General features: G+C 44.7%; 2 pseudogenes; both read right to left on the reverse strand.

The window, feature by feature from the left end:
- Positions 1 to 835: 835 nt before the first annotated feature.
- LOC135968419 (pregnancy-specific beta-1-glycoprotein 8-like) lies at positions 836 to 8,139 on the reverse strand (annotated as a pseudogene).
- A 60-nt stretch (positions 8,140 to 8,199) lies between these two features.
- On the reverse strand, positions 8,200 to 22,325 carry LOC135968337 (pregnancy-specific beta-1-glycoprotein 3-like; annotated as a pseudogene).
- Positions 22,326 to 25,093: the final 2,768 nt, after the last annotated feature.

A 25,093-nucleotide genomic window follows, 5' to 3' on the forward strand; every position in this document is an offset into this window, starting at 1 on the left:
CTGTCAATTCTCTACTGCACTCAGATATTTCCAAAAGCTTTCAGATGGGAGAAAGGCTAGTCACTATTTTCTATGTCAGTAGAGCTTTCCACCTTTCCACCTTTTCATGGTTGCATCTTTTTCTCAGTGTCTCTGTGGTGGCAACTATGAATGAGACCCTGTTAGGTCTCTGTGTCAGGGACCTGATTGACAGAAGGCCCAGGTCAGTGCATTTCAAATACACCACCTCCTTTGCACAGAAAGCTTCCTTCCCACAGGCTCCCAGCAAGGGCATGAAAGCAAGCCTAGTTCTCCCAGGCTCTCTTTAACTTCAATGGGTGACTGGTTGGAGGACTCCACATCAGCCTTGCAAAAACTCTTTTAGAACTGCATTGATACCTAAAACCTCTTTCTCTTTCTTTTTCACAAGAGTCAGCTTTGCATAGGGGTCTGTGGGTTCTCCCACACTACCTTCATGCCTGCCCCACATTCCCTCACATGTGTCTTCCCTGATTAATTATATGTCTAATCCCATCCTAGATGCGTCTCAGTTGGTAAAAACTAACATACCAGGATTGATTGTTTGCACTTAGTATTTTTTTCTTTCTCTCCCACAAGTAGTCAGTAACCATATCCTAGTGTTTTATGTGTTACCTCTTTTTCTAAATATATATATATATGGAAATAGGTACTGTTGAGGGGCACGTCCTATGTGCCAGGCCCTGTGCTAAATACTTTACCTGTACCTTATTTAATTCACAAAATAATCCTGTCAGGTAGACATTATTTCCATTTTGCCGATGAAAAGACAGAAGCTTAGAGTAGTGTAACAACTTTCCTGGTGTCATATGACTAGTAAAACCTAAAACCCTATTGCCGATGATGCAGGGATCCACTTACGAGAAACTTTGATCTTCTGGAATGTGGAACGTTCGCTGTCAGTGACTGAGTTACGAGCAGAGCAACCATAGATCCCGCTATACTTTGTAGTAATTTTGGGGATAGAGAGCTCTTGTCCTGATTGCAGAAACTTCCCATTAATCGTCCAAGTATACTCTGCCGGTGGGTTAGAGTCCGCGAAGCAGGACAAGAAGAGGTTTTCTCCTGAACGGTAATTGGTGAATGGAGAGAAAATGCTGGGGTCGTGTGGACCATCTGGTGTAAAGAGAATAAAGCCACAGGTGATGTCGTCTGAGGAAAGGGGATGCTCCTGATCTCTTAAAGGGACTCCAGTGTCCCTCTGAGCCAAGACACACCCTCAAGGCCCAGCCAAACCCCTTCTGTGTTCACTGAGCCGAGGCATGAGGTATTCACGTGTTTCTCCCATCACAGGCTGTAGACCCCAAGTCTCCCATGACAAGAGCAGCCCCTCCCTTTATATTCTTGCTTAAGGCTGTGCCTAGCCAAGTTTTCCCAGGGCAGGGAGTCATGGCCAGCCCTGGTGTCCAGAAATAAAAGTATCTGTACTTGGACGTGAGAGAGATTGAGATGCCTGGCCTCTGGTCATTTGGATTTTTGCTGGAGGCCTGGTCCACAGAGGAACCAAAGATACAAAGGACATCCAGGGTGACTGGGTCACTGCAGATGCTACCAACTCGGTCCCATATTTCACATTCATAGGGACCTGTGTCATTTCTCGTGACATTGGCTAGAATGAAGATCCTGTTTTTACCGGGTGGCTCTAGCCTGGGACTGACCGGGAGTCTCTGACTATTTAACTACCACATGTAGATGTAGCCCTGAGTCTTAGGTTCACAGGTTAAGGCTACAACATTCTTATTCTCCATGGGGCTGAAGTTGTTGCTGGTGATGTAGGCTTGGGAAGCTCCCCTGGGCAGATAACAGAGAGAAGATTGTCCTGTGTGGCACCTTTGATTCCTCCACAGGCATCCTTCAATCAGAGTTAGCATCTCCCACCTCTCAGCCCACCCGAGTCCTTGAAAGTCAATAGCTGATGTGTGTGTCACAAGACAGATGCATGATGATCTAAGCGCTCAAAGACTGTGCGGCCGCCTGCTCTGTCTTAGGGAGCATAGACTTTCTCAAGTGTGAATTGAGCAGCAGTGTTGGGTCATGGACAGACACATCAGTGGGAGCCACAGCCCCTGTTACACCTCCCAGTCTCTCCCTAATCAGTTGACTGACTGGATCACCTTGGGTTCCTTACCTGGAATGTGCAACTGCTGGGCCCCTTCCAAATTCCATCCTACTTTGCCCTCCTAGATGTGATTTCTCTGCAGCTTCCATTTCCAAGGACATTCTAGAGATGAGTAATAATGGGACTTCCGATTGCCCTGAAACCCTGAAGATACTGAGTAGCCTGGCCTGGGACTGGATGTTTCAGCAGAAATACGACAGGGGAGACCAGAGTCAAGCCTGGAGGTCAGTTCAGTCATCAGGCAGTGGAGGCACAAGGTGGGGCAGTTTTCTACAGGTGTTTCATAATGACTTTCCTGAGCCAGTGACCTCCAAAGATAGAGCAGAGTGCAAGGAATGATCTAGAAAGAGTGAAGGGGCCAGGCAAGAGCTGGTGGCTTTGGAGCAGAACCACATTCCATGTTCTGGGTCCTTTATGTTTCCTCTCCTTCTGCAGAGGACAGGTGAGGACTATGTGGATCCTTCCAGAAATACATGTGGACATTTGTAAATGCATAACTGACTGGGGGAAAGGGTGGGAGTTAACTCCTGGATATCTGGTCCTCATGGACCGTGTGTGTTTGATGGATATGAGACAAATTTTGGGAGAAGTTTTGCAAATATTTTCTTTCATTGTACACTCTACGCTCCGATTCCATGGGTTTGACTAATCTAGGGACCACATGGAAGTGGATTCCAGAGTGAATCTGAGAAGAGACTGGTGGTTGCCAGGAGCTGGGAGTGGGGAGAATCAGAAGTTGTTCATGTGTGTGCAGTTTCAGTTATGCAAGACGGGGAGGTTCTAGAGATCCGCTGTACAGCTTGATGCCTACAGTTCACACAGATTGAGTATTTCTTATGCATAAGACTTAGGGCAATAAGTGTCTTGAATTTCTGACATTTTTTGATTCTGAAATATTTGTCACATACTTACTGATTTAGCATCCCAAATCTGACAGATTCAAAATCTAAACTGCTCCAGTGAGCATTTCTTTTCAGCATCAGATTAGTATGCAAAAGTGGGAGGTGATAGGCCAAATACATTCTTGCTCTTTTTTTTTTTTTTTTTCTCTCTCACTATATTTCTTGTTTGGTGATTAGTTTTTGGTCAGTTGCATACTGGCCATGCTGCACTTGTATATTTTTGAAGGCTTTGGGATGTGAGAAATAATGATTGCTATTTTCTATGTCATCAAAATTTTCCACCTTTTCATGGTTGCATCTTTTCCTCAGTGTCTCTGTTGTGGCAGTCATCAATAAGAGCCAGTCAGGTCAAATTTTGGACAGATTTTTGTAATTCTGCAAAAAATGTTACTGGGATTCTGGTAGGGTTTGCATTCAATCTGCAGCTCACTTTGAGTAATATTGTCTTCCTAACAATATTGATTCTTCCAATCAGTGAGAATGAATTGTCTTTGCATATATTGATGTTGTCTTTAATTTCTTACGGTAATGTTTTGTAGTTTTCAAGGTATAACCCGTAGACCTTTTAGGTTAAACGTATTCCAAAATATTTTATTCCTTTTGATGTTAATGTGAATGGAAATTCTTTTCTTAATTTTCTTTCAGATTGTTCATTGTTACTGTATAGTCTAAAGAATGATGTAGAAGGAGTGAAGGGTACAGGCAAAAGCTGGTGGTTTTGGAGCAGAAACATATTCCCTGTCCTGGGTTTTAGATTTTCCCTCTCCCTTTGCAGAGGGCAGTTGGCTCTTCCCTAATAGCCAGAGAGACTTCACTGGAAAACATATTGGCAATGCTCCAGGGATCCACTTACCAGGGACTATGATCCTCTTGATTATGACATTCGTTCCACTAGTGGCTGAGTTATGCATGAAACAGACATAGACTCCTCCATATGTTTTAGTGATTTGGGGGATAAAGAACACTTTGTTCTTTATCTGGATTACTGGAATTTCCCATCAATCAGCCAAGAAAGCTCTGGCAGTGGGTGAGAGTCTGTGAGGCAGGATAGCTTGGGGACTTCCCCTGGATGGTAATAGGTGTATGAAGAAGAAATGGTGGGGGTATCTAGGCCATCTGGAGCAAAGAGAATAAAGTCACAGCTGATGTTGTCAGAGGGAAGGGAAAATCCTGGTCTGTGGAAAGGCCACAGTGACCCTGTGAGCCTAGTCACAACACTGAAATCCCAGCCAAATCCTTGCTGTGTTCACTGTTCTGGAGCCTGAGACATTCCCCTGTTTCTCCCATCATAAGCTGTGGACCCTGAGTCTCCTGTGACAGGAGCAGCCTCTTCTCTCCCATTGTTGATCAAGCTGAAGCCTACTCTTTGTAGTCATGGCCAGCTTTGATGTGCAGGGGTAAAGGTCTTTGTACTTGCCCCTGAGAGGGACTGGGAGGCCTGGCCTCTGGCCATATGTATTTGAGATGGCAGCCTGGCTCACAGAGGAACAGAAGATACTCACAGACGGGATTCAGGGTGACTGGGTCACTGCGGCTGGAACTCACTGGGCTCTTCATTTCACATTCATAGGGTCCTGCAGTATACTGTGTGACACCAAGTAGAATGAGGGTCCTGTTGTTTTAAGACAGCTGCAACCTGGGACTGATAGGGAGGCTCTGACCATTTATCCACCACAGGTAGCTTGCGTTCGGAGTGTCAGGATCACAGGATAGGACCACAGTCTCCGTGGCCTCCTTGGGGTTTAAATTACTGCTGGAGATGGAGGGCTTGGAAGTCTCCACTGTGGAGATAACAGAGAGAAGATTGTACTGTGCGGCACGTTTGATTCCTCCTAAGACATTTTTCAATCAGAGTTGGCATTTCCTATCTCTCAGCACACCCATGTCCCTAAAAGTCCATGGCAGGTGTATGTGTTACAAGGCAGATGCATGGCAATCTGAGGGCTCAGAGATTGTGAGGCTGCCTTCTGTATGTGGGAGAAGCACAGACTTTCCCAAATGTGAATTGAGCAGCGGCATTGGGTCATGGAAAAATATGGGACCAGCAGTCACAGCACCTGGTGCCTCTCTGAGTCTCTCCCTCTCCAACTGCCTGCCTGGCCCACTCTGTGATCCTCACCTGGAGCATGTAGTGCTGGAATCTTTTTAGTTTCAGTCTTACTTTGCCCCCTAGGGTATGTTTTCTCTTCAGCTTCCCCTTCCAAGGATATCCTAGAGATGGATGATGGAACTTCCCAATGTCCTTAAACCCTTTGGGTACTGGCAAGCCTGGCCTGGGACTGAGTACTTCAGCAGAAATAACACAGGGGAGACCAGAGTCAAGCCTGGAGGTCAGTTCAGTCATCAGGGAGTGGAGCTACAAGTTGTGGCACTTGCCCAGCTGTCTCATAGTGAACTGACTTGAGCCAGTGACCTCTAAAGATAGAGCAGAGTCCAAGGAATGATGTACAAGGAGTGAAGGGGACATGCAAGCTCTGATAGCTTTGGAACAAGACCATGTTCCCTGTTCTCTGTCCATGATGTTCCCTTCTCCCTGTAGAGGGCAGGTGAGGACTATGTGGATCTTTCTAGAAATACATGGGGAAGTTTGAAAATGGAGAACTGACAGGTGGAAAGGGCGAACATGAACTGATGACAGAAGTCTGGCCCTCATGGTCCGTATATGTTTGGTGGATATAGACCAATATTTGGGAAGAAGTGTTGCAGATACTTTCTCTCGTTAGACATTCTACTCTCTGATTCTATGAGTTTGACTACTCTATGTACCTCATCTCAGTGGATTCCAGAGTGAATCAGAGAGTAGAACAGTAGTTTCCAGGAGCTGGGGTCTGGGAAATAGGGCATTGTTCTGTGAGTGTGCAGTTTCAGTTATGCAGGATGAGGAGGACCTAGAGATTTCCTGTGCAGCTTCATGCCTGTAGTTCATACAGATAAAGTGTTCCTTATGCAGAAAGCTTAAAACCAAGTGTTTTGGATTTCTAACTTCTTTTTCAATTGTGGAATATTTGCAGTAGATGTACTGGTTTAGCATCCCAAATCTGAAAAATTTAAAATCCAAAATGCTCCAGTGAGCACTTCTTTTTAGCATCACATCAGTTTTCAGAAGTGTTGGATTTTGGAGCATTTCAGATTTTGGATTTCTGGATTTGGGATGCTCAATTTGTAATACTGTAATTTTCCCATAAAAAGTTGTCAGGAATTTAGACCTCATGCTACATTCTGACTCCAGTAACAACAACAATAGCAAAATTTGGAGGAAACATTAAATGTTGTCATAAGTGGAAATTTTTACTGATGGTCCAAATATCTAAGATCAATTGCTGGTAGTAGTATTTCTCCTGAGTACAAATTAAGTTTTAGGTGTGCCGTGAATTCCTGCAGGATCACATTATGCTCAAAGAAAGATATCAAAGGTGATTTGAAATGAGCAACTCCTTAAGTAGAGAGAGTCCCATTAAAAGGGCAGAACTGGTCAGTGTGTCAATTACATAAAAGGAGGAATGATGCTGAATTAAAAGAAGAGGTGTGTGTTATGTTAGTAAATATAGAAAGAATTCCCTGCTTCTAATTTCTGTGCAGAGTTAGGAAAAATTTGGAGGAGCCCAAAACAGGTATTTGAAATGCTTTCTTCATTTTCTGTTAACCTCAGAAAATACAACTAGTGTTTAAGATTGTGTGAATTAGGAAGAGTCTAAGTGAGAAGCCAGTGGCTCATGTGTCCCCCACACGAAGAACCCCAACTTATGAAAATGGCATTATAATGATGAAATAATGGTTTGTAGCACAGGCAGTAAAACCATCAGGTAGCAGCCACCTGGCTACCTCCAAGAGGTCCCCGAAACCACCAGTATTCCCATTGCGTGCCTTGGTAGTTACAGCCTTGGTAGTTGTCCCACAACTACAAAATTGAAAAATTGCGATTGTCAACATAAAATATTAAATATGAAGTTTAATATGTTGTTCCACTTTTTTTTCCCCCACTCTTTTTGAACTTTCCTGTTTCAGTTTTGGAAGTTTCTATTGACACATCCTCAAGCTAGGGATTCCTTCCTGAGTTGTGTGCAGTCTACCAGTAAGCATCAAAAGCATTCTTCATTTCTCTAACAGCCCATTTTTTTTTTTTTTTTTTTTTCTGAGACGGAGTCTCGCTCTGTTGCTGAGGCTGGAGTGCACTGGCACGATCTTAGCTCACTGTAAGCTCCGCCTCCCGGGTTCACCCCATTCTCCTGCCTCATCCTCCCCAGTAGCTGAGACTACAGTCGTCCGCCACCACGCCCGACTAATTTTTTGTATTTTTAGTAGAGACGGGGTTTCACAGTATTAGACAGGATGGTCTTGATATCCTGATCTCATGATCCGCCCGCCTCAGCCTCCCAAAGTGCTGGGATTACTGTCATGAGCCACTGTGCCCGGCCATCTCTTAGGGATTTTAACGAGTTGTTGACTTTCGAGTTTGGTAGCTTTTTACTTACTATTAGAACCGAGTGACAAATTTCAGGCATGTTATAGACCTGAAAGGAAACCAGAAATCTCTAGGGAATGACTGGAGAATGTGAACTCCATAGTAGGTTGAGGATGGAGTCACGAGTGAAATGGGTGAAATGAGCCCATAGGCTTTGGGCACCGCAGGCCTGTCCAGCCTATGACACCCTGGTGAGTCAGTGCAAAGTTTACAACAGTGACAGCAAACTAGCATGGCTGAATACATGTGTCATCCAGTCTCAGGCTGGCTGTCCTCACTCATTCCTGGACATAGGCCAGGCTAACCATGGGAGGAATTTAGTTTATGGTTTAACTTTGAAGCAAGAATGATAATAGTTCCTCCATAACACTAATACCCTTCTTTTGCCCAGGGATTGCCTTTGTAAAACTGGTGAAAGACCATGAGAGTAAGATTATAGGAGGGAAGTGAATTCTGCTAAAATGTAGGCACAGTTTTTATAATCCCTTACTGCTCAAATGTCATTTGGCCAGAGTTTTCAAAATTTGTAACTAATTACTCCTATAAATAACATCACTATTGTAGAACCTGAGATTGGTCTTTTGAGATGTTTCTCATTCTTTGCATTCTGGCAACTGGCTGACCTCATCCATACCCATGACTAATGGTTCAGCCAGTCACGTGGTCCCCACCTAGAGGCAGATTCAAGCAGAAACAGATCATTTCTTGTAAATTTATTTGAGTTCTTTGTAGGTTCTGGATATTAGCCCTTTGTCAGATGAGTAGATTGCAAAAATTTTCTCCCATTCTGTAGGTTGCCTGTTCACGCTGATGGTAGTTTCTTTTGCTGTGCAGAAGCTCTTTAGTTTAATTAGATCCCATTTGTCAATTTTGGATTTTGTTGCTGTTGCTTTTAGTGAAGTCCTTGCCCATGCCGATGTCCTGAATGGTATTACCTAGGTTTTCTTCGAGGGTTTTTATGGTATTAGGTCTAACATTTAAGTCTCTAATCCATCTTGAATTAATTTTCGTATAAGGAGTAAGGAAAGGATCCAGTTTCAGCTTTCTACTTATGGCTAGCCAATTTTCCCAGCACCATTTATTAAATAGGGAATCCTTTCCCCATTTCTTGTTTTTGTCAGGTTTGTCAAAATCAGATGGCTGTGGATGAAAAACACAAACACCCCATCAAAAAGTGGGCAAAGGATATGAACAGACATTTCTCAAAAGAAGACATTCATACAGCCAACAGATACATGAAAAAATGCTCATCACCACTGGCCATCAGAGAAATGCAAATCAAGACCACAATGAGATACCATCTTACACCAGTTAGAATGGCAATCATTAAAAAGTCAGGAAGCAACAGATGCTGGAGAGGATGTGGAGAAATAGGAACACTTTTACGCTGTTGGTGGGATTGTAAGCTAGTTCAACCATTATGGAAAACAGTATGGCAATTCCTCAAGGATCTAGAACTAGAAGTACAATATGACCCAGCCATCCCATTACTGGGTATGTACCCAAAGGATTATAAATCATGCTGCTCTAAAGACACATGCACATGTATATTTATTGCGGCACTATTCACAATAGCAAAGACTTGGAATCAACCCAAATGTTCATCAGTAACAGACTGTTTTAAGAAAATGTGGCACATATACACCACAGAATACTATGCAGCCATAAAAAAGGATGAGTTTGTGTCCTTTGTAGGGACATGGATGCAGCTGGAAACCATCATTCTCAGCAAACTATGGCAAGAACAGAAAACCAAACACCGCATGTTCTCACTCACAGGTGGAAATTGAACAATGAGATCACCTGGACTCGGGAAGGGGAACATCACACACCGGGGCCTATCATGGGGAGGGGCAGGAGGGAGGGATGACATTGGGAGTTATACCTGATGTAAATGACAAGTTGATGGGTGCAGCACACCAACATGGCACAAGTATACATATGTAACAAACCTGCACGTTATGCACATGTACCCTAGAACTTAAAGTATAGTAATAATAAAAAAAAAGAAATGTTATTCAAGCTTAACAAGGAATAAAATTCCAATACATCGTGCAAAATGGATGAACCTTGAAGACATTATGCTAACTGAAATAAGCCAGATACAAAAGGGTAATTATTACATACTTCCATTTATAAAAGATATAATAGCCAGTTACATAGAGACAGAAAGTAGAATGGTGAATGCTACGGGTTAGGGGGAGAAGGAGTAAGAGTTACTGTTTATTGGGTACAGAAGTTTAATGGTAGGAGGAAAAAGTTCCGGAAATGGATAGTGTGATGGTTACACAACACTAAATTGCACACTTAGAAATAGTTAATGATAAGCCTTATATTAGATATATAAATAGTGTCCTGGTAGTCTTATACTCTATAAATACACACTTTTTGGTATTGCCCGTGTCCTGCCATGCAGAGTCCCAGAGGTGAATCTCCCTATTTCTCCAAGTGTGCATCACTCACTCTCCTCTGTGCTGTGTCCTAGTGCTGTGTCCACAGCCTCACACAGCCGATGACTTCAGAGCCAGGAAACAGCTCAAGAGTCGGCCCTGAGGTTCCCTCTCTGCTTATTTCCCTGCAACCTAGGCTTCACTTCAACTGGCAGCTCGATTTAGCCGAATTCAGGACAGGCCACCAGGGCTCTTTCTCCACACAAGCTGGTCCCACCCCAGGTGGAGTCAGGCAGGGCCAGACACCAGAGAAGCACGGAGCAGAGCAGGGAGCGGTCTGAGCTGCTCCTCTCTCATCCAGGGGACTTCCTCCTCCCATTTGGAGGAAAAATGTGAGCTTGTTTCAAACCTTAGATGTTCCTTGAAGTTCATGGAGTAGTAAAAGAAAACAAAGACGTGGTGGAAAGGGAAGTGTTGGTGACAGTGAGAAAAATCTTGACCTTGAGGACTCTCCTTCTTGTCCCTCTGTGAAGCCTTTTCTACCACATCGGGCTCAGGACTGACAAAGTCCCCTCCCAACCTTTCTCAGCCTGGACTGAAGTTCAGCCATGAGAAAACAGAAACACAAGGAGAAGAGAGTCTGTAGAGACAAATTGGGAGGGTTCAAGAGGAGAATTTAGGATTTGCTTCTGCCCATGGGACACAAGCTGGGAATAAAAAATGTTTTCCTGACTCTTCTCAGAAAGCCATAGAGACTCTACCTAAAACCCTATTGCCAATGATGCAGGATCCACTTACCAGAGACTTTGATCCTCTTGTATGTGGAACGTTCGCTGCCAGTGACTGAGTTACGAGCAGAGCAACCATAGATCCCACTATGCTCTGTAGTAATATGGGGGATATAGAGCTCTTGTCCTGATTGCAGAAACTTCCCATTAATCGTCCAAGAATACTCTGCCGGTGGGTTAGAGTTCGCGAAGCAGTACAAGTGGATGTTTTCTCCTGTATAGTAGTAATACTTAACTGGAGACAAAACGCTGGGTTTGTCTGGACCATCTGGAGTAAAGAGAATAAAGCCACAGGTGATGTCGTCTGAGGGAAGGAGATGCTCAAGGTCTCTTAAAGGCACCAGTGTCCCTTTGAGCCAAGACACACGCTTAAGGCCCAGCCAAACCGCTCCTGTGTTCACTGAGTCGAGGCCTGAGGTATTCACCTGTTTCTCCCATCACAGGATGCAGACCCCAAGTCTCCCATGATGAGAGTATCTCCTCACCTTATATTCTTGGTTAAGGCTGTGCCTACCCAGGTTTTCCCAGGGCAGGGAGTCATGGCCAGCTTGGGTGTCCAGAAATAAAAGTGTTTGTACTTGGACGTGAGAGAGACTGAGATGCTTGTCCTCTGGTCGTTTGGATTTTAGCTGGTGGCCTGGTCCACAGAGGAACCAAAGATACAAAGGACCTCCAGGGTGACTGGGTCACTGGGGATGCTACCAACTCGATCCCGTATTTTACATTCATAGGGTCTTGTGTCATTTCTTGTGACATTTGCTAGAATGAGGATACTGTTTTTACCGGGTTGCTTTAACCTGGGAACTGACCAGGAGGCTCTGACCATTTACCCATCACACATAGGTGTAGCCCTGAGTCTTAGGTTCACAGTTAATGCTACAACATTCTTATTCTCCATGGGGTTGAAGTTGTTGCTGGTGATGTGGGACTTGGGCAGCTCCGCTGTGTGGATAACAGAGAGAAGATTGTCCTGTGTGGCACCTTTGATGCCTCCATAGTCATCCTTCAATCAGAGTTGGCATCTCCCACCTCTCAGCCCACTCAAGTCCTTGAAAGTCAGTAGCTGGTGCGTGTGTCACAAGACAGATGCATGATGATCTAAGGGCTCAAAGACTCTGAGGCCTCCTGCTCTGTCTTAGGGAAGCACAGACTTTCTCAAGTGTGAATTGAGCAGCAGTGTTGGGTCATGGACAGACAGGTCAGTGGGACCCACAGCCCCTGGTACCCCTCCCAGTCCCTCTCTAATCAACTGTCTTGCTGGCTCACCTTGGGTTCATTACCTGGAATGTGCAACTGCTGGGCCCCTTCCAAATTGCATCTTACTTTGCCCCCCCAGATATGATTTCTCTGCAGTTTCCACTTCCAAGGACATTCTAGAGATGAGTAATAATGGGACTTCCCATTGTCCTGAAATCCTGAAGATACTGAGCAGCCTGGCCTGGGACTGGATGTTTCAGCAGAAATAAGACATGGGAGACCAGAGTCAAGCCTGGAGGTCAGTTCAGTCATCAGGCAGTGGAGGTACAAGGTGGGGCAGTTTTCTGCAGGTGTTTCATGATTACTTACTTGAGCCAGTGACCTCCAAAGACAGAGCAGAGTGCAGGGAATGATCTAGAAAGAGTGAAGGGGACAGGCAATAGCTGGTGGCTTAGGAGCGGAACTATGTTCCCTATTCTGGATTCTTTAAGTTTCCTCTCCTTCTGCAGAGGACAGGTGAGGACTATGTGGATCTTTCCAGAAACACATGTGGACATTTGCAAATGCAGAACTGACTGGTGGAAAGGGTGGGAATGAACTTCTGGAAATCTGGTCCTCATGTACTATGTGTGTTTGATGTATATGAGACAAATTTGGGGAGAAGTTTTGCTAATATTTTCTTCCATTGGACACTCTCCTCTCTGATTCCATGGGTTTCACTACTCTAGGGACCTCATGTAAGTGAATTCCAGAGTGAATTTGAGAAGAGAGATGCTGGGAGTGGGGAGAATCAGAAGTTTTTTGTGGGCGTGCAGTTTCTGTTATGCAAGACGAGGAAGTTCTAGAGATCTGCTGTACAGCTCGATGCCTATAGTTCACACAGATTGAGTGTTTCTTATGCATAAGACTTAGGACAAAAAGTGTTTTGGATTTCTGACATTTTTTGATTCTGAAACGTTTGTCACATACTTGCTGGTGTAGCATCCCAAATCGGAAAGATTCAAAACCTAAAATGCTCATATTTGTTTTCAGCATCAGTTAAGTATGCAAAAGTGGGAAGTGATAGGCCAAATACTTTCCTGCCTTTTTTTTTCTTTTTCTTTTTTTCTCTCACCACGTTTCTAGCTTGGTGATTAGTTTTTGGTCGATTCCGTAGTGGTCATGCGGCACTTGTATATTCTTGAAGGCTTTGGGATGTGAGAAATAATGATTGCTATTTTCTACGTCATCAAATCTTTCCACGTTTCCATGATTGCATCTTTTCCTCAGTTTCTGTGTTGTGGCAGTCATTAGTAAGAGCCTGTCAGGTCAGATTTAGGACAGGTTTATGTAATTCTGGAAAAAATGTTACTGGGATTCTGGTAGGTGTTGCTTTGAAACTGCAGCTCACTTTGGGTAGTATTGTCTTCCTAACAATATTGATTCTTCCAATCTGTGAAAATGAAATGTCTTTCCATGTACTGATGTTGTCTTTAATGTCCTTCAGTAACGCTCTGTAGTTTTCAAGGTATAACCCTTAGACAGTTTTGGTTAAACTTATTCCAAAATATTTCATTCCTTTTGATGTTAATGTGAATGGAAATTCTTTTCTTAATTTCCTTTCACATTGTTCATTGTTAGTGTATAGTCTAAAGAATGATATAGAAAGAGTGAAGGGGACAGGCAAAAGCTGGTGGTTTTCAAGCAGAATCATATTCCCTGTCCTGGGTTTTTGATTTTCCCTCTCCCTTTGCAGAGGGCAGGTAACTCTTCCCTGATAGCCAGATAGGCTTCACTGGAAAACACATTGCCAGTGCCCCAGGGACCCACTTACCAGGGACTATGATCCTCTGGATTATGAGATTTGTTCCAAAAGTGGCTGAGTTATGTATGAAACAGACATAGACTCCTCTACATGTTTTAGTGATTTGGGGATAAAGAACACTTGTGCTGATTGCTGGAACTTCCCATCAATCAGCCAAGAAAGCTCTGCCAGTGGGTGAGAGTCTGTGAGGCAGGAGAGCTTGAGGACTTCCCCTGTGTGCTAACAGGTGTACGAAAAAGAAATGGTGGGATCATCCAAGCCATCTGGAGCAAAGAGAATAAAGGCACAGCTGATGTTTTCAGAGGGAAGGGAAAATCTTGGTCTGTGGAAGGGCCACAGTGACCCTGTGAGCTAAGTTACAACACTGAAGTCCCAGCCAAATCCCTGCTGTGTTCACTGATCTGGAGCGTGAGACATTCACCTGTTTCTCCCATCATAAGCTGTGGACCCTGAGTCTCCCATAACAGGAGCAGCCTCTTCTCTCCCATTCTTGGTCAAGCCTAAGGCTACTCTTTGTGGTCATGGCCAACTTTGATGTCCAGGGGTAAAGGTCTCTGTACTTGCACCTGAGAGGGACTGGGAGGCCTGGCCTCTGGCCATGTGTATTTGGGATGGCAGCCTGGCTCACAGAGGAACAGAAGATACTCACAGACAGGATTCAGGGTGACTGGGTCACTGCGGCTGGAACTCACTGGGCTCTTCATTTCACATTCATAGGGTCCTGCAGTACGCTTTGTGACACCAAATAGAATGAGGGTCCTGTTGTTTTCGGACAGCTGCAACCTGGGACTGATAGGGAGGATCTGACCATTTATCCACCACAGGTAGCTTGCGTTCGGAGTGTCAGGATCACAGGATAAGGTCACAGTCTCCATGCCCTCCCTGGGGTATAAGTTGCTGCTGTAGATGTAGGGCTTGGGAGTCTCCACTGTGCAGATAACAGAGAGAAGATTGCCCTGTGTGGCACCTTTGATTCCTCCAAAGACATTTTTCAATCAGAGATGGCATTTCCCACCTTTCAGCCCACCCAAGTCCTTAAAAGCCCATATCAGGTGTGTGTGTTACAAGACAGATGCATGGCAATCTGAGGGCTCAGAGATTGTGAGGCTGCCTGCTTTATATGAGAGAAGCACAGACTTTCTCATGTGTGAATTGAGCAGCAGTATTGGGTCATGGAAAGGCATGGGACCAGCAGTCACAGCCCCTAGTGCCCCTCTGAGTCCCTCCCTCTCCAACTGCCTGCCTGGCCCACCCTGTGGTACTCACCTGGAGCATGCATTGCTGGAATCTTCTTAGTTTCAGTCTTACTTTGCCCCCCAAGATATGTTTTATCGCCGGGCGCGGTGGCTCACGCCTGTAATCCCAGCACTTTGGGAGGCCGAGGCGGGCGGATCACAAGGTCAGGAGATCGAGACCACGGTGAAACCCCGTCTCTACTAAAAATACAAAAAATGAGCCGGGCGCAGTGGCGGGCGCCTGTAGTCCCAGCTACTCGGGAGGCTGGGGCAGGAGAATGGCGTGAACCCAGGAGGCGGAGCTTGCAGTGAGCCAGGATCGCGCCACTGCTCTCCAGCTTGGGCGACAGAGCAAGAATCCGTCTCAAAAAAAAAAAAAAAAAGATATGTCTTATCTGCAGCTTCCCTTTCAAGAACATCCTAGAGATGGATGATAGAACTTCCCATTGTCCTTAAACCCTTTGGGTACTGGGAAGCCTGGCCTGGGACTGGGTACTTCAGCAGAAAAAACACAGGGGAGACCAGAGTCAAGCCTGGGGGTCAGTGCAGTCATCAGGCAGTGGCGCCACAAGGTGGGGCAGTTTTCGCAGCTGTCTCATAGTGACTGACTTGAGCCAGTGACCTCTAAAGATAGAGTAGAGTCCAAGGAATGACCTACAAAGAGTGATGGGGACAGGCAAGAGCTGATAGCTTTGGACCAGGACCATGTTCCCTGTTTTGTGTCCATGATGTTCCCTTGCCCCTGTAGAGGGAAGGTGAGGACCATCTGGTTGTTTCTAGAAATACATGTGGATGTCTGAAAATGGAGAACTGACTGGTGGAAAGGGCGAACATGAACTGATGATGGAAGTCTGGCCTTCACGGACGATATGTGTTTGGTGGCTATTAGACCAATATTTGGGAAGAAGTCTTGCAGATACTTTCTGTCATTAGACATTCTACTTTCTGATTCTATGAGTTTGACTACTCGATGTACCTCATCTCAGTGGATTCCAGAGGGAATCAGAGAGTAGAATAGTAGTTTCCAGGAGCTGGGGTCGGGGGAATAGGGTATTGTTCCATGGCTGTGTGGTTTCAGTTAGGCAGGTTGAGGAAGTTCTAGAGATCTCCTGTGCAGCTTCATGCCTATAGTTCATACAGATAAAGTGTTCCTTATGCAGAAAGTTTAAAACCAAGTGTTTTGGATTTCTAACTTCTTTTTTTATTTTGGAATATTTGCAGTAGATGTACTGGTTTAGCATCCCAAATCTGAAAAATTTGAAATCCAAAATGCTCCAGTGAGAGCAGCTTTTCAGCATCACATCAGTGGTCAGAAGCATTGGATTCTGGAGCATTTCAGATTTTGGATTTCTAGATGTGGGATGCTCAATTTGTAACACTGTAATTTTCCCATTAAAAAGTTGTCAGGAGTTTAGACCTCATGTTATATTCTGACTCTAGTAACAAGACCCAAAAAAAATTTTGGAGGAAAGTTTAAAATGTTGTCATAAGTGGAAATTTTAACTGATGGTTCAAACATCTAAGATCAATTGCTGGTAGTAGTATTTCTCTTGATACCCAATTAAGGTTTAGATGTGGGGTGAATTCCAGCAGGATCAAATTATGCTCAAAGAAAGATGCCAAAGGTGATTTGAAATTAGCAAGTCCTTAAGTAGAAAGAGTCCCGTTAAAAGGACAGAACTGGCCAGTGTGTCAATTACATAAAGGGAGGAATGATGCAGAATTAAAAGAAGAGATGTGTGTTATGTTAGTAAATATAGAAAGAACTCCCTGTTTCTAATTTCTGTGCAGAGTTAGGAAAAATGGGGAGGAGCCCAAAACGGGTATGTGAAACGCTTTCTTCATTTTCTCTTAACCTCAGGAAGTACAACTAGAGTTTAAGTTTGTGTGAATTAGGAAGACTCTAAGTGAGACGCCAATGGATCATGTGTCCCCCACACGAACAACACCAACTTATGAAAATGGCATCATCAGGAGTAAACAATCATATGTGGCACAGGCAGTAAAACCATCAGATAGCAACCTCTGGCCACCTCCAACAGGTCCCCGACACCACCAGTATTCCCATTACGTGTATGTTACAGCCTTGGTAGTTGTCCCACAACTACAAAATTTAAAAATTGCTATTGTCAATACAAAATGTTAAATATGAAGTAGAATATGTTGTCCCACTTTTTTCCCCCACTCTTTTTGAACTTTCCTGTTTCAGTTTTGGAAGTTTCTATTGACACATCCTCAAGCTAGGCATTCTTTCCTCAGCTGTGTGCATTCTACCAGTAAGCTTCAAAAGCGTTCTTCATTTCTCTAACAGCACTTTTTTTTTTTTAAATTTCTGAGACGGAGCCTCGTTCTGTTGCCCAGGCTAGAGTGCAGTGGTACGGTCTTGGCTTACTGCAAGCTCCACTTTCGGGGTTCACACCATTTTCCTACCTCAGCCTCCCGTGTAGCTGGGACTACACGCGCCTGCCACCACGTCTGGCTATTTGTTTGTATTTTTAGTAGAGTTGGGGTTTCACCGTGTTTGCCAGTATGGTCTCGATCTCCTGACCTCGTGATCCACCTGCCCCACCTTCCCAAAGTGCTGGGATTGCAGGCGTGAGCCACTGTGCCAGGCCATCTCTGAGGGATTTCAATGGGTTGTTGACTTTTGAGTTTGTTCAGCTGTTTACTTACTGTTAGAACAGAGTGACAAATTTCAAGCTTGTCGTATGCCTGATGGGAAACCAGAAGTCTCTAGGAAGTGACTGGAGAATGTGAGCTCCATGGTAGGCTGAGGATGGAGTCACAAGTGAAATGGGTGAAATAAGCCCATTGGCTTTGGAGACTGCAGGCCTGTCCAGCCTCTGACTCTCTGGTGAGTCAGTGCAACGATTCCAACAGTGACACAAAATTAGCACGGTTGACTCCATCTGGAATCTAGTCTCAGGTTGGCTGCCCTCACTCATTCCTAGACATAGGCCAGGCTCACCATGGGAGGAATGTAGTTTATGGTTTAACTTTGAAGAAACAATGATAATAGTTCCTCGATAAAACTAATACCCTTATTTTGCCCAGGGATTGCCTTTGTAAAACTGGTGAAAAACCATGAGAGTAAGATTATAGGAGGGAACTGAATTCTGCTAAAGTGCAGGCACAGTTTCCACAATCTCTTACTGCTCAAATGTCATTTGGTCAGAGTGTACAAAATTTGTAAGTAATTGTTCCAATAGATAACATCACTATTGTAGAACCTGAGGTTGGTCTTTTGAGATGTTTCTTATTCTTTGCATTCTGGCAACCTGCTGACCTCATCCATATCCATGACTAATGGCTCAGTCAGTCACGTGGTCCCCACCTAGAGGCGGATTCAAGCACAAAGGGATCATTTCCCTCCGCCCGCATGATTCCATCCTCAAACAATCAGCAGTACCCATTTTTTCGTCCTGTGTCCCTGAAACTATCCTTGAAAATCTCTAACCCGTGATCCACTAGGGAGGCTGATTTAAGTAATAATAAACCTCTGTCCTCCTGTTTGGCAGACTTGGACTCGTTAAAATCTTTCTTTACTGCAAATCACCATCGGGATAAATTGTGGGTTTTTTTTGTGCAGGAGGCCAGAAGAACTTGTTTGGGAATTATAAGAGTGGATGGAGGAGCTGCCTATCCCTGTCCCACGGTCTTGTCCACAGATCAGCCTCACAAAGGGAAAGATACCTGGATGGGGATACAGTGGAAGATCATTCTCTTAGTGACCTGGGGACATTGGCTCGAGATGAAGCTTTTCAGGAGTGGCAACTCCAGTTGATTTCTGTGCCTTTCCTATTTCCTGGGAGGTGGGCCAGACCACAGTGTTAGCAGGAAGGGAACAGAACAGTCAGCCTAGTTAGAGGGAGTGTCTGGGGAAGGCCTAGGGGTGGAGGAAGAAGCTGTGCAGGACAGGGCTTGCCAGGTAGAATGAAGCGGGAGGAAGATGAGGGACACAGAGAAGCAGAGAGAGGCAGAGACAGCATGACAGTGAACAGTGGGGCCTACAGTGACTTCAGTGACCCCAGGGACCAGGTGCTCCCGTTTCCACAGTCCAGGACCAGGGAGCCCTGAAAACCCTCCAGTGGCCAAAGAGCTTCAGAGTAACACATGAAGTGGGATGACTTTAGGGGCAAGAGGAAGTGGGGGGATGAAACGTGGGTGTCAGCCTCTGAAGGACAAGGGACAGGTGTGGTGAGAAATTCCTAGGATTCTGCATCCAAGATCCAGTCTCTAAAGAGGTTATGGATCATTCATTCCTTCATTCAATTCCTTCATTTGTTATGTGAGAGCACCTGAGGGTGTGTCTCTCACTGGACTTGAGCTGGTGCAGGGTGTGAGTGGGGAATGAAAACAAGGTCCTTTCTTTTATCCTGTCATGCCAGTGACATGGACAGTTTGGGAAACATAGGATTTCAGGTTCAGTGATAGGGGTTAAGATCTGAGGGGGACGCCTGGACATTTTTTGTACTGACTCTGATGGTTGAGACTGGTGATTTAGTTCTGGAGTGCAGACTAATCAGCTGACCATTTGCTCTCACTCCTCTGAGGTTTGGATGCCTAAGAAGAGAGGATTTGAGCCAATAAATTACTACAGGGTCATTGGAATCCAATAAGCCCTCACTTCTGGTGGAGGAGAGGATGGGCCTGTGGCTGCAGACAGACCTCATGTGACCCTGATCTGCCTTTTGTGTTTGTGTGACTCTGGTTCAGTGACTGTGCCTTCCTGTGCCTCAGTTTTCTCTCAGTCAAATAAGCTAAATGGCAAATGGACTGTGGGTTTTCATGCTATATGTGAATAAATTGTAAATTCTTCACAGTCACCTGACCTAATGCTTGGCGCAGTGGAGGTGTTCACACAAACAGCATTTATTGTTATTCACTTCCATGAGAGAGCACCTTTAGGTCAGCTCTCTGTGGACAAGCTGCTGCCAGGTACATTTTCTGTCTTCTGTTTCTGCTTCTGGGGACATTAGACTATCTATGGAGTGTCCTAAACCCCACAAGGCAGTTGGCTGATGGCCTACAAAGCTTGCCTTTCTGTCCTCTCCACTCTGAGTGTCAGGTGAAGAAAGCTCTGTCCTTGACCAGATGAGGTTCTGAGGGCTGAGCCCTGGCTAGTGAGCAGCTCCAGGAGACACAGTCGTCAGACAGCTGGTGAATCCTTTGTCCCAGTAAGCCCTGCCACAACCCAGAAGTGACACAAGCTTCTCAGCTTTATCTGGAGTAAGGATTTAGGGACGGGGTCTGGGGTTGAGGCTTCTTGGGCTGAGCTGCTCTGAGAGTATCTCAGGGGTCCTCTTTGGCAAAGCCCTACTCACTTCTCCAGGGTCTTTCTCCGGGTCAAGTTTATGAAGAGGGCATGAGGTGCTTGTCTGAGGCTGATCTCCTCCTGCTGAGTACCCCCCCCCCCCCATCAGACTGTCCTTCCTGTGCAGCAAGTGTCTACAGGGTCTGGAGGCAGGAAAGGAATTCTGATCTGTTGAAGTTTGTCTCCTCTGTGTGTGTCCTGCACTAAATACCAAAACCCAAACATGGGACATAATGCAGAGAGGGACACAGGCACAGTCCAGGCCTGACCATCCTGTGTGTGCAAAGTAGAAGTGACCCCGCCCCCCAACACCCAGGGATCATGTGGAATCACTCACCATATAAGGTGAAATGTCCAGTTACTCCTTCAGTCCTGTAACCTCTCTTTATGATTTTTACGGTGTAGGATCCTGCGTCCTTCTGGTTCACACTCTGGATCAGCAGGGATGCATTGGAATATACTCTTTCTCGTCCACTGTATGCAGGCCCCAATATAATTCTTTCAGTGTCTATTGTATATGCTGTAATGTAATTTTGGAGGTCCATTATTTGCCCTTTGTACCAGATGTAGGCAGCAGGATTCTTGGGTAAATTGTGCACAAGTAGAAGAACATCATTCCCCTCGGAAATATTGGTTGGCTCAGCTTCAATTGTGACTTGGGCAGTGGTGGGCGGGTTCCAGAAGATTAAAAGTGATGCTAGTAGGTGGAGAGAGCATCAGTCAATATAGAGACCTATGTATTGGGGTGAAAAGATGGGGCCATGCGTCCTGAGAAGATCTCTTCAGTCATCAGCCTTGAAGACACACACGCACACACACACACAAAATCCACACATACCTCTTTTTGTGTGTTTGTGTGTGATTGTGTGTTTGTGTCCTACTGTCCTACTGTCCTACTGGGTGAAGGTCAGTGGCATGACCCCATTCCTTCAACACTTCTGACCTCGGTATTTTTCTGTTTGGAATTCTCTTCCCCAGAGGTCTGTACGGCTCCCTCCACACTGCCCTCAGGTCCTGCTCACATCAGGGCATCCTTAGACTTCTTTCCTGATACCTCCTTCAGAGACTCTGGGTCTTCCCTTTCTGACATTTCCCTGCTCTGCTCCCTCCGGAGCTCTTGTCAACACCTGACCTCACATTCTAGATCTCTTTGCATGTCTGTCTTCCTCCCTATGAGAGCATGAGCTCCCTGAGTACAGGGACTTTTATGATCTTGGTTGCACCCCAGTGCCTGGGACAGGCTGCAGACTCTTGCAGATGTGAGGGTTCCAAGGGCCCTCCATGCCAGGGCTATTTTTTTTTCTTTCCTCAATTGTTGAGGTTTTTGCTGAGGACAATGTTTCATGCCCTGCTTACATTTTCATTTGAAGTGCAATCTGATAATAGTTATTATTATCATTTTTCAAAATGTAGTGTCCAGTGATGATTAACCAGGAAACAAGAACACTTGAGATTTTCCTTCCTCTTACCAATTCTGGTTCAATGTGATTTTCCTGTTTTGACCCCTGTCCCTCTTGCGTATATTTTTCCCTATCCAGGCTCCAACAGAGCCTTCTATCCTGAATTTTTTTTTTTTTTTTTTTTTTTTGAGACAGAGTCTCTTACTGTCAGCCAGGTTGGCGTGCAGTGGCACAATCTCCGCTCAGTGCAACCTCTGCCTCTTGGGTTGATGCAATTCTCCTGCCTCAGCCTCTCAAGTAGCTAGGATTACAGGAGCACACCACCACACCTGGTTAATTTTTTTGTATTTTTAGTAGAGACGGGGCTTCAGTGTGTTGAACAGACTTGTCTTGAACTCCTAATCTCATGATCCACCCAACTCAGCCTCCCAAAGTGCTGACTTTCATTTTAAAGAACCCCATACTCTCCAGGAGACCCCATCCAATCATTCTGCTTCCTCCTCCTGTCCTCTCCCAGGAAGTTCTCTCCTCACCTGTGAGCAGGAGCTCCTTCCAGGTGATGTGCAGTGTGCAGGGAAGGGCTGAGGTGGCCCCCATGGTCTGTGCTGCCTGTGTGTTCTCCGTGGAGATGAGCCTGGGATCCAGAATCTTTCTGAGCACGACTGTCAGCTGTGCTGTCCTTCCTCCTTCTGTGCTGAGCCTCTTCCCGCGGCAGGAGCACTTCTCTGGTTCATGGGTGGGGTCTGTTCCCAGGGCACCTCTCTGTCCCCGCCCCTCTCAGTCCTGCCTCCTTGTCCCTCCTTCTCTTTTACCTTTTGTCTGTGTGTCAGGTCCTTGGGAATTGTGGAGGCCTCTGCCTTTTTCAGCAGTGATTCTGTCACCAAACCTCGATGCACACTATGTGCAGAAACACAAACATACACACAAAAGAGACACACACAGAAATGTGCAATCAAGTGGAATTAACCACATACACAGTGTTAAGTTCCCATCAACACTGTTTTTCATAGAAAATTTTTGTCATTTTAAACTGAAACTTTGTATCATTGAAACAATAATAACTCCGTGTATTTTCCACCCTAGACCTTGATCATCTCTACTCTATCTCTATGAATTTGCCTATTCTAGATGGTTCATGTAAATGGAATTATATATATATATATATATATATATATATGTTATTTAGTTTCTGACATATTTCACTTAGCATAGTGTTTCCAAAGTCCATGTATATTCCAGCGGATGTCAGAGCTTCCTTCCTTTTTATGGCAGATTTACATCCTGTTGTATGTGTCACCACATTTGTTTATTGATGTGTTGATGAACACTTGGATTGTTTTTATATTTTATCTTTTATGAGTAATGCTGCAATCAACAGTCTCATGCGAGTATCTATTTGAGTTCCTGCATTCAATTCTTTGGGTACATACCTAGGAATGGATGCTCTTTTATATGAGAATTCTATGATTATCTTCTTGAGGAACAGCACAACTGTTTCTCCTAGTGGCTGTACCTTTTTATAATCTCACCAGCAATGTATGAGGATTCCAAATTCTGCATAAGGCTTTCACTTGTTATTTAACATGTGAAAAGAATGGTAGCCATATTTGTAGGTGTAGTGTGGTATCTCCTTGTGGCTTTCACTTTGTATTTTCCTAATGACTATGATGTTGAGTTTCTTTTCATATCCCTCTTGATGATTTACATATCTTCTTTGCGGAAGTGTCTATTTGCGTCCTTTGCCCATTTATATAAATTGGTGGTTTGTCTTTTTGTTATCCAGTTGTAGCAGTTCTTTATCTATTCTGGGCATGAAATCATTGTCTATGTGATTTGCAACTTTTATGTCTCATTCTGTGTTTGGTCTTTTTATTTTCTTGATAATGTCTTTGATGCACAAAAGGCTTGCATCTTTAGCCCAATTTATCTATTTTTCCTTTTTCTTTCTCATGTATTTGGGTCATACCTGAGAATCCATGGCACATTTGAGGTCATTAAGTTTTACCCCTATGTCTTTTTCTAAGATGTTTTTATGGTTATAGATCTTATAATTAACTCACTGATCCATTTTTAGATAATTGTTTGATATGGTTGGAAATACAGTTCTCTAAGTTTATTGTCTCGCATGTGGTTACCTAGTTGTTTCTGCACCTTTATTTGAGGGACAGTGAGCTCCTTAATGAGGAGCACAGAAGACATTGCTTTGGGACACAATGTTGTCAGGGGAGTTGTGTTCATCTCTACTTCTTTATTTTTTGTACAGTTTGGTTCTCTGCTGGACATACTAGATATAGAAGTCTTTGTTCATTCTCTTGGTTCTGGTTTGGCTGACCTGTCAGCTGGAGCTGGAGGACATGCCTTGCAGGGGAGTGACCCCCATGTGAAAGAGCAGGGCTCAGCAGAGTGAAAGCAGCTGAGACCCAGAGAAGCCAGTGACGTGTGACTCTTAGAAGCCAAAGACCAATAGGTGGGTGTCCTCAGGGGCAAATGGACTGCACTGGTAACCATTCCAGTGGACTGGGGAAAGCTAAGAGGCTTTGGATATTCCATTTTCTCTCTCAGCTCTTCAGTAGGAGATTTGGGCCCTGGGCTGGTATTGTCCTGCAGCAGGGACACGGTGGACAGGGATGGCTGCATATCAGGCCTAAGTCCATGTCATGCTCTCAGGCATTGCCCCTGAAGATGGAGAATTTTGTTCAGATGCCCAGCCTGGGCACGTGGGAGGAACCACCTTAGTAAAATTAATTTAAGAAAAGAGTATGCATGCTTTATTCTTCTAGAATAAGTATTAATGTCATGTTTTACAATGTATCACTTAAAGGAATGGTGAGAATCATCTACATAATGTATGTTTTAGGTGGTCTTTTCTATAATTGCAGCTTTCACATGTTCTTATAGAAACCATTTCCTTTGGGATCACACAGGCAGTATCTCTGTGTTCATTTCTACTGGGAAATGTTTATGCAGCGTGGAGAGAGTCACGTTTCCTAATGAGAGATGGAAAGCATTTGACTACCAGAAAAAGTGTTGAAATTCTGCTGGTATGATCATGGTGCTGCAGGTGGAGGTCAGTTGAAGGGGGGTGTCCGGCAAAGCAGTTTTGAAAGTCTTTTTTATTTTTATTTTTGTTTTTTTGTTTTTTACAAAACCATGGGCAGAAGCCACCACCTGGACCCACCACATGTTGAAATGGATGAGGGACAGAAATGGAGCTCAGTAAATTGAGAATGAAATCCACGAGTGGGGAAGAGGTTTGAGAGGTCAACGGGTGTGAGAGGTGAATGAGTGAATGATGAATGTTCAAAACATCTTTCTCCATAATAAGAGAGCATTTAGTCCCCTGAGCCAGACAGTGTCCAGGCCAGGGGGAGCAGGATGTTGTCAGCTCTCCTGGTCAAAAGTGAGACTCCAGCAGTGTCCAGTTACTTGATCCAGTTTGGGATTTATTCATATTTTAAAAATGA

The sequence above is a fragment of the Macaca fascicularis genome, chromosome 19 (assembly GCF_037993035.2).
Source record: "Macaca fascicularis isolate 582-1 chromosome 19, T2T-MFA8v1.1".
Taxonomy (NCBI): domain Eukaryota; kingdom Metazoa; phylum Chordata; class Mammalia; order Primates; family Cercopithecidae; genus Macaca; species Macaca fascicularis.